Raw genomic sequence first — 17821 nt, 5'->3', positions numbered from 1 at the left:
TGAGTGCTGAAAATTATTTTTTGCCATTACAGGAATAAAGTATATTTTAAAATATATTAAAAGAGAAATTTTATTTTAAATCATAATAATACTTTACAATATTGCTGTATTTTTTTATTTAAAGACTTAAGAGACTTCTTTCAAAAACATAAAAATCATACCCAAACTTTAAAAAGGTGGTGTAGTTCTATTTAATAAAATATAAATGCTTTATTAAAATATCATTTTATATAATTACATTTTAATCAGGCATCATTACGTGTTTATTTTTGACATTTTATTTGGAAAGGTATTTGGAAGTGCCCAAAGGAAAAGGGGTAACAGCTTGCAAAATTGCACCAGCAAGGCTCAAACGTACATTGCACCAATGTGTGAGAACATGCACGCTAACCGCTATGCTACGGCTCCACTAGAGCCTCGTGTAGCTGACGTGTTCATGCCTGTCCCCTGGAGAGCAGGAACAGGAATCTGTCCATTAAAGCAGTCTCTGAGAACACTAGTGTACACTAGGCCAGAGGGGACAGGAGCAGTAAATCCTTGAAAGTGGATCTAGACCTGACAAACATGTGCAGAGCTGAGAAATACAAACAAACAACAGGCCTGTTTGTCTCCCTGTTGGGTTACAGAAATACACACAAACGTACACCCACCCACACACACAAACACTACAGCTTATGCTTCCTGAGTAGAGTTGTAGCAGTCTTGTGGCTCTTTAGTTTCTTCTCTTGTAAACACAATTCACGTCTCTGTGTTTTTGAGTCTATTATCTAACAGACTCAATAGTCAGTCAATACTGTCTTGCGGCCGCACCATTCTGCATTGATGTATGCATTTATGTGCTGTATGCAGAAAAGAGCGGCTCTTTTGTGAACATGGTGTAAACAGGCATGTCAATAAACCCATAAGCCGTATCAAGCTACAGTAGCTATTAAAAAAAGGCTAATATCTGCAGTGGATTTTTTTTTTTCCTTCCTCTCTTTTAAAAATAATGTTAACGTGGCATTGTAAAAGAGACGGATGATCTATGTGGCAGATTGATCAGCGGGTAGAGACCCCATTATCTCTTTCCGTGTTAATTACAGTGTGCTCAGCTTGCATGTCAAAAGACGGATAACTGACGAAGGTAAAAGACCTTATTTATGCTTTCGTACTCAGCTGGCGGCAGCTTTCCCCTCTCTTTCTTTTTTTTCGCCTCCTCAGCGCTGTATATTTATCGTCCAGTAATATTACACTGTCAAAGACGATCATCTCTGCGGAGATATTATTCGCTATCGTCACCTTCACAGGCATCCATTTGGGCCCGCTCCCTCTCGAGTTACCGACTCTTCCTCTGCATGCGGAGTGGCTGAGCAAATTTGCGCAGAGATTTTTGGTCGTCCCACGGGACGCCAGAAAGGTAATTCGGGTTGGGTAAATCAATATGTGGGCAGCCCAGTCATACCACAACGCAGAGACATGGCACCGATCTCAGAATGCCCTGACGTTTTGTGGCTTTTAGTGAGGTCACATTTTGCTAACGCAAAAACAAAAGCAGAAAACGCAGGGGGAAATTTCAATCACAAGCATCCAGATGAAGTCGATGCTCACCTGAATAGTTTTAAACTAAAATAACATTTTATACTAGATTTGAAATGAATCATAAATATTTGGGCCTTAGTTATAAAACAAAAGCAGAATGTGTAAATTGTTGCAATGAATAGAATAAATCAATTTAGGCAACATCATTCTGCTCGGGTTTGTTCACTTTAAAAAAAAAAAAGTTTGTCATTTTTACAGAAAAATACTACAGTAAAAACCTGTTAATAGGATAACTGTAAGTTACCTTACTGTATGTATGGTGAAAAACTATTAATGATTTAACAACATTTAATGTACCTAAATTTGTGAAAAAAGTGAAAATAATTTAGCATTTAATTTATGGTGAAAAAACATTAACAGGACATTCCAAGAGGTCTTGCCTGAAAAATTTTGTATGATTATATTAAAATAGGTTTTGTTTTTTGTAATTTTTCGATTTAATAATGTACATTAGTCATTTGTGTCACATTTTATGTTATTTAGTTAACGTTTGTTGCATTTTTTTAGTGTTGTTTTACCTTGATGGTGTTTTGTCTTTGTGTGCATGACTCTATGCACAATCTATATAAGAGTATTTCCATTTTTATGGACAGGCCACTTGCAATGAACTCTGATTCATCATGCGGCTTTGTGTTTTACCACCTATTATTATTATAGTTGTTATTAGCCAATTTTACAGTACAAAGCAGATTTTAGTTGTATTTTAACATTCATATCACTTAATAAAATGTATAGTTTTATACAGCTGCCAATGTGCCATTTCATAATACTAGAAACATTGTCTCTGTATTTTTAATGTTGAATGCAAACACAGCTGCTAGTTTTAGCAGTTACTTTAACAGGATGTTTTTACAGTGTTGTTTTGCTCTTTGAAATTAACCCAGGTACATCAAAACAAACCTCAGAGTCTAAAAATAATAACAAAAATAACAATAAAAAAAAATAAAACTAGGGAAGATTTTTGTTTAGCTAGTGTTTAATGTGCTGACTAGATAGCATTTAATGTTTAATGTGCTGACTAAAGTTTTTAGCTTGTATTTAACATGTACATTAGATACAGTATGTTTGATGTCAACAAGGAAATAAGATTTGATGTTGAGACTTTAGTCACTAAGGGTAGACCTTACACCGAGATCACGCAACGTGTTTATTGTTTGCGCTGTTTGCCGACGGGCCCCTTCTTCTGAAACACACAGCAGTGAAACCCCCATGAAGGGACTTTTCAACTGTGTTACAGATCTTTTTTCCTTTTTTCTTTCTTATCACTGAGCGTGTGGTGTGAGAGGTAACATCAGAGCAGTCTTTCCTGTGGTTTCATCTGTCAGACATATTCCTCAGGCCTGTGTTTGTATCTCTCACCAGAAATAACACACTGTAATGAACGTCACATATGCATTCTCTCGCTCTCCCTTTCAAAACCATTTATGCTTTTCATCACTTCCTGTCTGTTGACCAGACTGAAACGGCTTTCTGAAAGGCTGTCTGGAGTCAAGCTTGAGAAACTGAATTGGGTAAACCTCAAAAAAATGTAGATTCGTTTGGTTTTCTTTGTGCAAACAGGTTGTTCTGCCCAGCATTGTTTGCAATTTAATATTGTGCAAGGTGAATGTCTTGTCAATGTTTTGTCATTCCTGCGTTGATAACGTTATCGCCCATTACTGCGCCATGTCTGAATGTGAGATATTTTGTGTGTTGTGCAAAGGAATTTACTTGGTTTTTTTATGTGTGTTGAAATATTTGTGTATCTGTGTTGTGTAAGTGCATTAGAGTGTTATAATGGCTATCATGTCAGGAGTCAGACGTTACGGTAAGATGTCAGAGCATCACCTGGTGGACTAGCACAGAAAATAGGCCCTCGTGCAAATAGCAAACACCCACATACTGTATAACTATGAGAAATAATTTCACGCCAGATATTGACACATCTCTGAATCGATTTCAACTCCGTTTGTCTCATTAAAATTATTTTTTTTAATTTACAGCTGATTTTAGTTGAATCATATAGAAGCTTGTTTTTGTCTTAGTTAAAAAAAGACTTGATTTTATGTAATTGTGACTTTGTATCTTTGTTGTGACTTTGTATCTCACAATGTGACTTAAAAAAAAAAAAAAAAAAAAAAAAAAAAAAAAAAAAAAATATATATATATATATATATATATATATATATATATATATATATATATATATATATATATATATATATATATATATATATATATATATATTATTTATATTAATATTTTTTATTTATTTTACAATTACCTTTTTATTTTTGAAATTTGAGGCAGAAAACAATGATTATATCCGAACAGATTGGCAGACCACTCTCCCTCATATTCTATTGGTGAGCCAAACAGGGAGTCCTGCCCCCAAACCCAAGCTATTGTTTGAAATTGATGTTGACTTACACAGCAAACAAGTGTTTTTTTTTTTTGTTTGTTTTTTAGATAGCATTCCCATATACACATCCAATGGTAAAGGGATAGTTCACTCAAAAAAATAAAATAAATAAAACAACTTGTACTGAAGAATATTGGTAACCAAACCATTACCATTGACTGCCACTGTGTGGATGAAAAAAATAATAATAATACTGAGACACATCTCAAAATATGATCTTTTATGTTCCACAGAAGACAAAGTCGCTCAGGTCTGGAATGACACGAGGGTGAGTAAATGATGACAGTATTTTTATTTTTGGATGAACTATCTCTTTAATAGGAGCATTCTAATATCTTCTAAATCTGTATTTTTGCAAACGGAACACAGTTTGGGAAAATACTAAGCTTAGTAAGTGTGTCTAATAATATTGTGGTAGTTCAAGCTTAGACAGAGAGTATGTGACAGAGAGTAGGTGTGGTGGGGCCAAGGAGGGTCGTAATCTTAACAGATGCCACCTCACGTGTCACAACACGGCTGCCACAAACCACCATCCCAGTTTATTCAAACGCAGCACATATTAAAAACACTCACACTCGCCTCTTATCAGATTACCATGCCTTATGATTGGCCTTCCATTGGCCTCTTTATTTAATAGAAGGTTCCTTTCTTCTTTGAGATGCCATAGAATGTTACATCACTGCGCTTGAGCCCTGTTATCTATGTTGAGGCCTGTTCTTGTAATGGGCTTTATTGATCTAAACAACATCAGGCTGGCCGTGATGTTATTAAGGTGAAGATAACTTCACTGTAACTTCCACTCAAACAATGTATTAGTGTTTTATTGGGTTTAAATAACTTTGGCTTTTAGACGCTAATGTAGCCGGTTAGTCACCCTGCTCTTTTATGGCTGCAGGATCTTAATAAAGCTTTCCTCTTTACATCCTGCTGTGTGTGAGTGTGTTTGTGTGAGAGAGAGGACAGGAGATGCCAAGTGCTTGCTGGGAAGTTTCTGTGCCTTTAGTAAACAGCAGGAACTCTTAATAATCGGAGTAATTATACGTTGGCGGTATCTGTATTAAGCACCGCATTATCAAGCCATAGTTCGCGCCGACCCGAACCTTTAAACTTGATCCACAATACTGCCTTTTTTCTGTCAAATTAACATATGTGGTAAGAATTTTTTGTGGGTTTAGAGTCATTTATTAACTGCATTTCGCAGTGAACTTTTAAAATGGATGTTCGTATGTTTTTTTTTTTTTTTGTCTTCCAAGGGCACACTGAATCCAATATTTATGAAATAACGATCCCATTCATCTACAGGCATATTTTCTGTGGGAAATTTAATTTGCAGCTATTTAAAGCCATGCGTTTGGTAATGAATTATTTTGTCATCCTGCCTCTGATGAGATTCATCTTTAATAACTGTAACAATTATTTTATTAAAAAAGAAGAGCCATGCATTATGGCTATCTCAGCAAGGTCTAGAGCGAGCGAGGATTCTCATTAGGAGGGTATTATTACCCCTGCTGGGCTTTCATTCACACTACCCAACTTAAATTACATTATGTGTCAACAATGTTTGCATTAAATTTAAGCAGTCATATTTACCAATTTTTCCCTCTCTCTCTCGCTCCCTACTACTGACACATTTAGATGTATTAAAAAGATAAAACACAGTTCTAGATCTGATAGGATGGCTTATTGAACATTTACCTCAGTGCTGACTTTTAATATTGCAATAATATTGAATTTGAATGCCAGTTGTTTTTTATTAAAATGTTTTGAAAGCTGTAGCCAGCCATATTGTTGTCTGAGAAGTTGAAAACTTATTTTTTCCCTCTTCAGAACAAAAGACGCTGTTTTTAAAACAACTTTTGTGTTTCACAGATTGAAGGAAGTTATACAGGTCTGTAGGACATAAAAGTGAGTAAATTTCTTTAAGAATTCTTTTTAAAAGTGGCCTGACAACCTCTGAGAAACTTTTTTTTTATTTATTTTTATTGTAGTTAGTTGTGCATGGGCAATCACTGCAGTTTTTTTATTTCTTTCAGAAAATGTAAAAATCTACTTTAGAGAATGTAGTTTGTCTAGCAGCAAATGAGCTAAATATCAAATGCACATTAGACCAATGCAGCGTCACCTTTTTTTTTTTTTTTTAAGAAGGGGCTTTTTGATGGAAACTTATCTAAAGGTGCATCATGACAAAAATCACAGCTGTGCTCAAAAAAGACAGACTTTTTGCATTCTTAAGGAAGTTAGAACGTTCCAATCGGAAACAAATACCGTGTAATACCTATTTTAATGCTTCCTCAGTTTTTTGCTGATGTCTCTAAAAGGTTCCACTGCACATGGAACCATCTGCGAACATGGAAACCAAATGTTGTAGCCTCCGTTCCGCATTGTACACAAACAAAATGTTTATGGCTCACTGAGCTGAACCTATCCTGGCCTGAGACAGAAGCGAAAGTGCTGAATGTGAGGTAATCGGTTATTTCAGTTTGACCACTTCCTTAAACTCCTGCTATTACTCACAGTGATACTTTTCCAAAGAAAGCCTCTGACTCTCCTGTAGGTATAATGGTTTGGTGGATTTATGTAAATCAAGTATTTAGCTGGACTTCAGAAGTAAAGTGGAGACTATGATTATCTGTACCTGAAAATTGCAGGGTCGGGGAGAGGGCACTGTGATGGAGTGGCAGAGCAGTTTGTCTTTAATGTCAGCCATTCTTCAGTGTCTTGTTTGGTTCTTTTGCAAAATTGAGAGTCTAGAATATTAAAGAAGGATGTTTGATTGATTTTTACAATGTTTGTCTCGGAGCTTTTGATTATGAGAGCAGTAAGACCAAGATATTTCAGCAGTGTCTTTGCTTCATTTATATTCCAAGTTCTGTCATGAAACTCTAGATGGCGCAGGCTGATGGGTCTTTAATGCAAATTGATGATATTCACAAACTACTTGGCACAAGCTGATTGGTTCATGTTGCATATACGCAGCCAATGAGCTTACTGCTTTACATTTTAAATGGCTCACTAGTATTCACTAGAGCAGTTTGCAGCATGCTTTCAGAGTTCCTCTGAAACCCTCCACTAGGGGTGTGCGATAGGACGATTTTTGATCGTGGATGATAACAATGTCTCTACGATCTGCTTTTGGAGAAATATCGTAGTATCGTGCTACGGTTCACATTCTGACAGCTACAGTTCTGGCGCCGCCGTATCAATATACTGTACAACGCGACATACATTCACATGAGTGTTAACTCAGCAGTAGAGTTACTCTCACGGGACACTGCACTTATTCGCATTCATGTGCTTTAAAGCCTTGCCAGTTAAACATTTCAATCACATGCTGTTCTGACATGCGCTTTTTCTGAGCATGTAAGTTACACCCGAAGCACACGCACTAACCCTGTCAAACAGCGCCTGATTTCTGAACTAAGTTATCTTTTGCACTAATACTGTCAAAACACACAAGGTTTATGTACTCAGTAGGGATGTGCGCTACGACTAATTTGACTGTCGTTTAAATGGAAGTTTTGTATCCGACTAGTCGACTAGTTGTAAGCCAATTTGACATTACACAGTTTACACACAACTTTTCCATTTCCTTCCAATTCAAAAAAATGATCCCACACCTTGTTGGTTCTTCGCGTGGTCATTTTGAGCTCGACGCAACTGACATGAAGAAAACGTATGCGAGGTCTGAGGTAAAAATGTAGTTTCCACCCAGATACGCTTTTAAAATATTTATATATTTAAATATTTTGGTATATTCTTTTTCAAAAGTTTTATTTTAACTAGCTATTTAAAATGTTTTTAATGTTACGTTTACAATTATGGTTATTTGAACAATAAAATCATGTTTGTTTGTTTTTCTCTTGTGTAATCGACTATTGTTTTCAGTGTGGACTAGTAGGAGCTGTACCGTTTAGTCGACTAGACCCGCACATCCCTAGTACTCAGTTATGTCTAAAATGAAAGTAAACAGTTGAAAGAAAAGCAGATGTGTGCTTGCATATTAGATGCATGCAGGTCTTAAAGGGACAATACTAAACATGCTGCCGACTGTCATTAAAGGGATAGTTTAATGACAGTTTAATGGGGGCAGTCGTGGCCTAATGGATAGGGAGTCGGACTTGTAACACAGAAGGTCGCGTTGTGCCGAGACTGTAAAATTGGGGTAATATGATCCTATTTTCTTGACCTGGTAAGAACTCTAGCCACTGCATTTTGGACTATCTAAGATGCAGGACAACCAGCTAGCAGTGCATTACAATAGTCCAGTCTAGAGGTCATGAATGCATGAACTAGCTTTTCTGCATCAGAAACAGGTAGCATGTTTTGAAGCTTGGCAATGTTTCTAAGATGGAAGAATACTGTTTTTGTAACATGGGAAATATGATTTTCAAAGGACAAGTTGCTGTCTAATATAACACCCAGATTTTTGACTTTAGAGGACATAACAGTACATCCGTCTAGTTGCAAATTGTAATCCAAGAGATTATGTGTACTGCTGCCCTTGAATACCAGTATAGTTTTGTAATCGATCTATGAGTGTGTCATGGTCTATAGCAGGGGTTCTCAAAGTCTACATTCAAAGGTCCAAATCTGAATTTTCATCGGTGTCAAAGGTCCGGAACAATTGGTTATTACAAAACGTGTTTTTAATAAACATACATAACATATAACAAATAAACACTCATTTAAAAAAAAAGGTTCCCTTTGCATTCAAAATACTTTAATAACAAGTGCAAAAGTGGCAAAACAATTAATTTAAGTGTGAGCAGTAGAAGTCGACCTATAATGTTTTTTCTCTGGCCAATGCCGATATTTAGAAATCAGGGCAGCCTATGGCCGAAATATGATGCTGATTTTTTGGGCCGATTTTCTCTTTTTTTCCCTTTATATCAAAAGAAAGTTTGCGTAAATGGTTATTGCAGGGCACAAGATAGTAATAATAGTAGTAGTAGCCTAATTCATAGTAATAATACATGGCTCAAAACTTAAGCACCTTCTCAAAACAGTTCTGAAGCATGCTTTTTTGTTTATGTTTGCTGACAGACACCAGTGTTTCCCGCAGACTAGCAAATGCAAGTTGATTCTCTGCCAGCAGGAGGCGCTGTTGGAGCGTGATATATAGCTGTTTCCCCGGTAACGACTGTAATCAAATAAGCGCTACTTTATCAGCCATTACAGAAAGACCAAATGAAAATTGACATCAAAGCTTTTCTGAAGAAAACGGACGGTTCTTTTAAAAGATACATTCATATAAAAACACCCGCGCAGCATTTTATTTTTGAAACGCGCAGTGCTCAGTTTATTCAACGAAGTATAAGCCTTTTGGAAAATCTATTTGTAGCGGTCAGTTTTGATATTGTGACAAGCCGCCACAAATAAATGTATACACTGGGCACAGCTATAAGACAAATTGCCATAATATAAGTGATAGCAAAACAAAACAAAAAAATTTAAATATTAGCTGTGAAATGTCGCCCGATTATGTGAAACGTCATACGCTCACTGGATGTCATGATGACAACAAATGTCATGAAGGAAAAGTTTCAATATCTCGCCTGCAATTTCGGACCTTCTCCAAAAGACATACAAAAATAAGAATAATAAACAAATGATTTACAAGTTTAACGTGCGTTTATCAAAGTAGGAAATGTAATTAGTGTTCTTGAAATATGAAATAGAAGCGGGTCCGGATTGAATTCCCTCCGGGTCCGGATCCGGACCGGAGTCCGGACTTTGAGAAGCACTGGTCTATAGTGTTGAAAGCAGCACTGAGATCAAGTAATACTAGCAATGAGATGCAGCCTTGGTCTGAAGCAAGAAGCAAGTCATTTGTAATTTTAACAAGTGCAGTTTCTGTGCTATGGTGAGGCCTGAAATACTAGACGCAGTAGAATATACATTTGATATTGTATTTCTGATGTTATCTATTTTATCAGTAAAGAATTTCAAAGTCATTACTATTAAACTGTGAGGGAATATTTAGATCGGGTGGTGTCTGTTTATTTGTTAGTCTAGCCACTGTGCTAAATAAGAACCTTGGATTGTTTTGGTTATTATCTATGAGTTTGCGGATATGCTCTGCCCTGGCAGTTTTTAGAGCCTGTTTATAGCTGGACATACTGTTTTTCCACACAATTCTAAAAACTTCTAAGTTAGTTTTTCTCCATTTGCGCTCAATATTACGAGTTTATTAGCAAATTCTTTTAGGAAATCTGTATATGACCCTGGCGGTCTATACACAGTAGCCAGAGCAAGAGACAGGAGAGATTTATTTTGCATATCTAACAGTGTAACATTAAGCAGAAGTATTTCGAATGAGTTAAACCTCTTGTATCCTGTTTTCTGAGTAACATTGAGAATATCATTATATATTGTTGCAACACCGCCACCACGACCAGTCTGACGGGGCTCATGTTTATAACGGTAGCTTGGTGGAGTAGACTCATTTAGACCAAAATATTCATTTGGTTTAAGCCAGGTTTCAGTCAGGCAGAGTACATCAAAATTATTATCTGTGATCATTTCATTTGCAATAACTGCTTTGGGTGCGAGTGATCTAATGTTTATGATCCCAAGCTTTAAAACTAGTTTTTGTTCATTTATTTTGTTCATTCATTTATTTTACGTTTTGCTGGTTTAATCACGATCAGATTTTTTCTAGATCCTGCATTAAATTTATATTTTGACCTCGCTATTTGGGGAACAGACAGTCTGTATAGATTGGACAACGCAAGTACTTATATCTTTTAAGTAGGTAGAACAAAAGTCATCATAGTAGTTATTTGAGAATTGGCTTACTAGTCAGATGGAGCGTAGCATCCTGGAGATGTTGTCCGACAGGAGTTCCGCTCCGACTCTGCTGGGGTGCAGGCCATCAGCACAGAAAAGCCTAGGATGCTCCCAGAAAATATTCCAATTATTAACAAAGAGCAGTTTCTGTTCTTTACACCATGACAATAACCATTCGTTTAAATCAAAAAGTCTACTTAACCTTTCGTGTCCTTGTCGATACGAGGGAAGTGGTGCTGACATGATGATCGTCGTCGCGGGTGATGTCCTGCATACAGTCTCGATCAGGCTCCTGAAGTCCCTCTTCAGTGTCTTCGTCTGCCGCAGCTTGGTGTCGTTAACCCCCGCATGCAGCGCGACAGCACCGATGCTCTCGTTGCCCCTTCAGGATCGCGGGACTCTGCGCAGAAACATCGAGAACACGAGCACCGGGGAAACAGTGAGTGTGCACTTTACCTTCAGCTAACGTAGCACGGAAGTGCCGAACGATGGAGTCTCCGATGATCACAGCGGTGCGTTCCGTCTCGTGGAGGGGAGTGAAGCGGTTCCGGGTGGAGATCTTGAAGACCGGAGGCGGAGAGGTCGTCACCCGGGGCCTGGCTCACATCTTCCGCTGCTGGTGCACCCAGGGTCCGTGGCGTCCCGGCGTCGGAGTGAAGGACATCTGGGAAAATCGCGTCCTGGGTGCACAGGGTGTGCAGAGAAACACACAGAGTAGAGGTGGTGGGAGTGTTAGCAGCATGCTGTATACTTACCCCGGACTTGTGAGCGTCAGCCCGGGATGTTTCCAGGAAAATGTTTCCGGGAAAGTCCCTGAGCTCTCCACTCTCTCAGCTGGGCCTGCTTCTCCACCAGGTCGCGTATCTGCTTCTCCACGGCCTCCAGCTCCAGCTGCACTCACCTGCACTCAAAGGTAGACACAAATCTGCCATTTAAGCAAGTAACAGTGAAACAATGGTAATGTGTGTGAATGGAGTATTAGCAATCTAAGCGAGATTAGCGGCAGCCATGCTGCCGATGCTAACGGGCTATAAGCTAATAGCAGACTTGAGAAATCAAAATAAAACTAGTGATAACAAGGCGCTCTGATTGGTTTTGTTTTAGAATGCTATAGGGGATATATTCACACGTTATAGAAACGAAAATGATAGTGTATAAAAATTAAGATAGAAAATAGACTATAAAGAATCAACTTGATAGACCTCAAACTCAAAACACGCAGTCACAAATCAGCGCATGCGCATTCAAAAACATTCCAGCAAACATAGTCACAAACATAAAAGACTTTACATATAAAAACCACAAGCAAGCAAGAAACCACTACTTCAGTTTATGACGTCATGTTTGATTATCCAATAACCAACTTTTTTATCGATTCAGAAAAAGCAGTAAAAGATGTAAGAATTCTAAGTTCTATAGTAGGTATAGTATTCCAGGCATTAAATATTTTGAATCTACTTGACTGTAATTTATGGTTGAGCCTATAATTTAATATTCTGCAGAAGACAATTGGGAATAAAATCACCATTTAAGCATTTTTTTGAGCAAATGCATAAATATTGAGATTAAATATTGTATACCAGCAAAAGGCTTTCAGCTGTATCATCTGATACCCAAGAAGCAAAAAAATAAAATATATATATATTTGTCATTTAATTTACCCTATTGTAAATTTGTCTTGTTTTAAGCATAAACTAATTTTATTTTAACTGAAAAACAAAACAAAAAAATGCCAATTTAAAAAAAAAAAAAAAAAAAGTGTTGTCAAATGTGACGTATCAACTTGTATCGATACACTTGTATTGACTCTCGACACAGGTTGTCACATGATCTTCATTATCATCATCTTCATTATCATCACTCCATCAGAATTCCGGTAATCTGCTAGATGTAGCCACCTCTTCCAGCATATTACTTAGATGTTTTAGATGTTTAACCCTTTTTTTCCTTCAAGGACAAACAGTGTACGTAACGGCAGATCTCCGTGTGAAAGTCCCTGAGCTCTCCTGAAGCAGCAGATCCCTTTTCAGCGCCAGCTGTTCTTCCAGATAAACTCTGTGGCGTGCTCGCAGATTCTCTTAATATGATTCCGCAGGGTCGGGCTCAGGAGAATAGACGCAAAACAAGCGTGCCAGGAGAAAGAGACCATTGAATTTTTCATCAGCAGGCCCTCGTTGTGCAGCAGTACTTTTTTAGTAGGCGGCTGGCTCATTCATGAGCAGATGTTCAGCGCAGGTCCAAGCTGCAGTTAGCATGAACTCTGCTGCCCTCTCAGCCGTTGGCTGCAAGGACGTTGGCAGCGACCCCAGCATCTGAGAATTCATTCCCGGCAAAAAGCGTTGAGCGCCGCTTCGCCCAGACCCCTTTTTTTAGCCGCGTTGCCCAGCCCAGGAGCCGGCCAGAAATGGAGGAGGGCTTTTCTTTTGACAGGCCATCAGTCTTCGCTCTGACACTGATGAAAGACTCGCCCGGGTCAACTCAAGGGACCGGCCCCAGAAATTCCTGAAGACAATTTTGCTCAAGTTTATCATTAATTTTTTATGACGTCCTCTGTATGAAAATGAGCCAACTGGCACGAAAACCAAAACTGACCCTTTTGGAAAACAAAAGTGGCCTTTTTGCGTCATTTGCGTGAAGGTACCCTTGAAAAGGGGAATTAGTAAATCAGATTAACGCAGGTGGTTGAAGGGAACGCGCTGGTCAGGTTGGTCTCTATGCTAAAACCCAGCTGCTGCTGTGGTTAGCCAGGTGGTTCGGTTAGCGTGGTGACCTCAATACACCCCGAGAGACTCGAATAACAACCAATACAGATGAAGCATTATCATGTTTCATTTACATAACACTGTTATGTTGCAGTACGTCCATGTAGCCCTTTCCCATCAAACGACTGAATGCCAAACTGGCATATGTTCCACACAGAAAGTGTGAAATGTTATTCTTCTCTTTCGTTGCGGTGCATGTGAAGCTGTAATTGAAGGATGATGAGGTTTTTAGTCCTTTTTTTTTTTTTTCTCCCTTCAAGCACTTGTTTCTTCAGCACGTCTCCTACTTCACACTATCTAATTGGCCGTTTTCAGGTTGGGTTTATGAGAGCAAAACTAATTAGTGTTTCTAAATTCAGAGAGCAAGAAAGAGGGTGGAAAAAAAGGAAAATATGGTTGAATGGATTGTTCTGGTTTCCTCTCTGGTGTCAGGCTCATAACAATGAAATAAAGAGTCTAATCACTTTTTTTTTGTTTGTTTTTTTTTTGTTTTTTAAACCAACACTGAATTTCACGTTCTCTCCTGGCATTTTGTTTGGCATGATCACAGACCCTGGGAATAAAGAAAGCGCTTGCCCTCTTTACAAACTTTTTCCCTTGTAATTCGTGGGAAGGCTTTGCAGGGGAAAAAAAAAACAATGCGTGTGTTTTTAGGTGGGGTGTTTCTTCTTTTGATTCGGAATGTCCTGGTGAAAGACAGGGGGAGGGTGGAGAGTTTACAGTAGTGTTGACTTTTCGCCTGTTACCTTTATTCAGAGAGCTCCAGCTGCAGCGCGCCCTTAGGAAGGCCACCGCGGGCGCACACGCACACACACGCCGGTCCCCGGTGAGAAAGAAAGCCCTGTTTGAGTTGGCACGCGCAACTTTTGCTGCCTCTGCAAGAAAGACACCAGCGGCAGCCGCACTGGCCAGGAGGGCCTTCGTTCTTCTGATCAGGATGTGCCTTTTCCACCTCTCTCAGGAAACACATTTCTGCCTCTCCCTCCCCTCAGCGGCAAAAAAGCGAGGGATGGACGGGAGGGAGAAAGTCGGTGAAGATGAGTGACAGGATCGGAGTCCGGAGGGGATTGGGCTAATCTGAGTTTAGTAGTGCTCCCTCAACACCTCACCCTCCCTGCCTCCACTGGGCCTTCATTTATATTGAATAAAAAAGTTTATAGGTCAGTTTAACAATGTGCCGTAAAACTCGCACTATTTTTATTTTTCCACCTCACAGCCGGAGGGATTCGCGTGGAGTGGGCCAGTAATTAAGAAGCTGTGAATCCAGGGTTAGGGAGGAAGAGTGTTTAAATGCAATTAGAGCATCCGCTCGAATCAATTTGAACCCAATTACAGTTTTCTTGAATGTGCTATTATTTGTTTAATCAAGGGAATTTTGCCCTTTTAAAATGCTAAAAATGTATCGTGAGATTATTTAAACGCGGAGTGAAAATAAACTCGGCAGAAGTGGGTATTGAACATTTGTTTCAAAGTGACCTCTCTCGTTGTGCCCTTCCTCGTTACCTTGTTCTTCTCTGAAAAGAAAACTCCATTTGATTTGTCTGGAGATAAAGCTATCACAATATCGGCTGGATAATTAGCACAAAATCCACATTAGTTTTTTTGGGAACTGGATGTGGAGCACCAGTCTCTGATGATTCGAAGTTTCAGTAGATTTCCTCATTTCTTACTGATGTTTTTTCTTGTCTGTCCTTCTCTCCCTTTCCGTCTGCCATCTCTTCCACCAATCTTTCTGCCTGCTGTCTGTCCTGCAGGCAGGAGAGTGCAGTGGTCCAGCCCTGTGGATGCTGAACGGTACGTCTCACGTTTTTAACAGTGTATGCGTGTGCCCAGCCACAATTTTGAATTAATTTCAGTGCAATAGATGACTAAATATTAAACCAAGTGGAATTTGCAAGCAAATGATGCTAGACCTTCTAAAAAAACTTTTTTAAAACACTTCTTGTAATTACTTTTAACCAGTTGGTCCCAAAGTAATTTTTAGTGGATATATGAAGTCAGTTCACCTCAAGTTACCTTTGTTATCTGTTCATTTCAGTTCATGCAAATGCAAATTTGGGATATGTGTGGTAGTTTACTATTTTTAGTCTTTTCTAAACAGTAATTTTATAAAGCCCAACAAACATTTTTTTTATTAAATGTTTTTATTTATTTATTTAAAATACATTTCACTTGGTTTAACATTTAATGCATATCTAATGCAGTTTTTATTAATTCATTAATTTTTTTCATTTTAATGTCACTTTGTTTGTTTATTTATTTACAGCAAATGCCATGTGGTTTGCTTGTTTATTTTTTATTTATATAAAATAATTGAGATTCAGTCTTTTTGTAGGTTTATGTATTTATTTAATTACAACTAATTCTACATGGTTTAATATTTATGATAGATTCTACTTTGTTTATTTATTTATTTATTTTTTGAATAAGTTCCACATTGTTTACTTTTTATGCAGTATAAATGCTTGGTTTAATTATGAATTAATTTGAATGTTTAAAATAATTTCCACTTGGTTTAATATTTAATTTGTGTATAATGCAATGACATTCCTATATTTGTGTAGAAGTGTGAATTAATTGACACTTTCAGGCACTTCTGTTGGAATTTGCTCACGGTTTAGCTGGCTTTCTTCATGCTATCAGCATGTACACAAGGTCCGTTCTAGCGAATCTGAATTCCAATACTGTACACAGTTTGACTAGTGTACCGCTACAGTCGTTTTTGATCCATGTCTCTCGTGGCCTTCACTTCCTGTGTGATGTGTAAACAGAACAAACAAACCATGACACTGCCCACATGTCACAGTGCCAGTCTGTGTTCAAATTCTGTTGTCTACAGTAAACATTCATGTATATTCATGACCTTGAGTCATAAAAAACATCCTTTTGAGGCATATTACATGCCATATTAGTGCTTCTTATTATATTGTCTCTAAAAAAGGTGCTCAACAAACATTAACCCACATATATTTGGAGTGTTTCTAAATGTCTCAACTCTGTCATCAGTGTTTTATTTGATTTTTTTTTTTTTTTTTTTGCATGCATTGTATTGCATTGTGAGTTTAATGGAGCTCCTGCAAAGTCTGTATTCCTACCAGCCTGGGCAGGCAACGTTTTAGAGAAGTGCTTCTAACAGTTACGCCCGCTTGCAAAACTGTGTACGTTACAGATTGATAGTAAATGGAAAACATGAATGTAAATTGTGTCATTTGATAATGTAAATGGAGAGCCAAGCTATTTTCCCCCACCCCCATAAAGAAATCAGCCCTATTTACATAGTCAGTTGTGCTTATGAGACTTATGGAAATCAATCTCTTGTCATTTTCCAACTACACAATTTCACGTTAGTTCAGAGATCACAGATTTGAAAGTCAATATGGTGACATTGGCTCGGCTCCATGTTGGCAACATGAATTAAACATAACAAACAAAACAACACTCTCTTCTGACAAACTTTTAGATGAGTTTTAATGCATTAATCTTTCACATTGCATGTGAATGAACCCAAAATGCATGATTATTTCCTCTTGAATATTGATTTTTCAGGGCGTTTTACGGAAATTGTGCTCTTGTGAAAGTCCAAACGTTTGGCGATCCGAGTTGAAAAGCACTCCAAATATGTTTAAGTGCAGGTTATTATTTAGTTATTCAGATTTATGACCATAACAGAAAGCGAAGGCAGGTGGATTTGAGCCTGTCCATTAAAGTGTACTTTGCAGGGTCCGGTTTTAAAGTGGCCAGCAAGGTGGCTGTGACAAGAGTTATTGAAGAGGGTCTTTGCTTAAACGTCTTGCACATGGTTTACCACTTTCTTTAAAAGCACTTTTAGGACTCATAATTGCTACTTACATGTTGCAGATGGGTTATGACTAATGAGAGGACTACATTTATGACTCTGCATGAGGACATGAAAGCTCTCCTTGCCGTTGAATTTAACCTTTTCAATATTGACTAATTATTTAGGTTAGAAAAGATCTTAAGGCACACCGTGGTACTTTAATACATTCCATTAGTTACATTAGGCGACACCTTTCAGAGCTTTCTACCTCATTTTTTTAAATATCTTGATTGTGACGCCTTTGACTGTAGCTTTGCATGCTTGTGCAGAATATGACATTTAATAATTGAACCGTGCAGGTCGGCTGGCTGTTTAACAAGACCTTTGCGAAGTTGCATTCACACCGTGGCTGAATGTGGCCCAAATCTTTTTTTGTTTTGCTTTATTAGTGATATGTGAACAGTGTAATATTAAACGAATACCTGATTTTTTTGGTCAGAAGTGCGACATTAG

At 38.0% G+C, this 17821-nt stretch overlaps 1 protein-coding gene across 4 annotated transcripts in view; it reads left to right on the top strand.

Annotated features, from left to right (window-relative positions):
* Positions 1-17821, top strand: part of LOC306879626 (forkhead box protein P1-B-like) — a 198780-nt gene that overhangs the window by 30431 nt on the left and 150528 nt on the right. For 2 of the 4 annotated variants that reach the window (XM_079432727.1, XM_079432726.1), the window contains exons 4-5: positions 4213-4247; positions 15285-15324. The exons of 1 other annotated variant lie outside the window; for it this stretch is intronic. The gene's annotated coding sequence lies outside the window, so the exon portion shown is untranslated. The remainder of the gene's footprint in view (positions 1-4212; positions 4248-15284; positions 15325-17821) is intronic. One more of the 4 variants, XM_079432724.1, reaches the window with a different exon arrangement.

The sequence above is a fragment of the Barbus barbus genome (assembly GCF_936440315.1).
Source record: "Barbus barbus genome assembly, chromosome: 13".
In the NCBI taxonomy this organism is placed as follows: Eukaryota; Metazoa; Chordata; class Actinopteri; order Cypriniformes; family Cyprinidae; genus Barbus; species Barbus barbus.
This window is presented reverse-complemented; position numbering and strand designations above follow the sequence as displayed.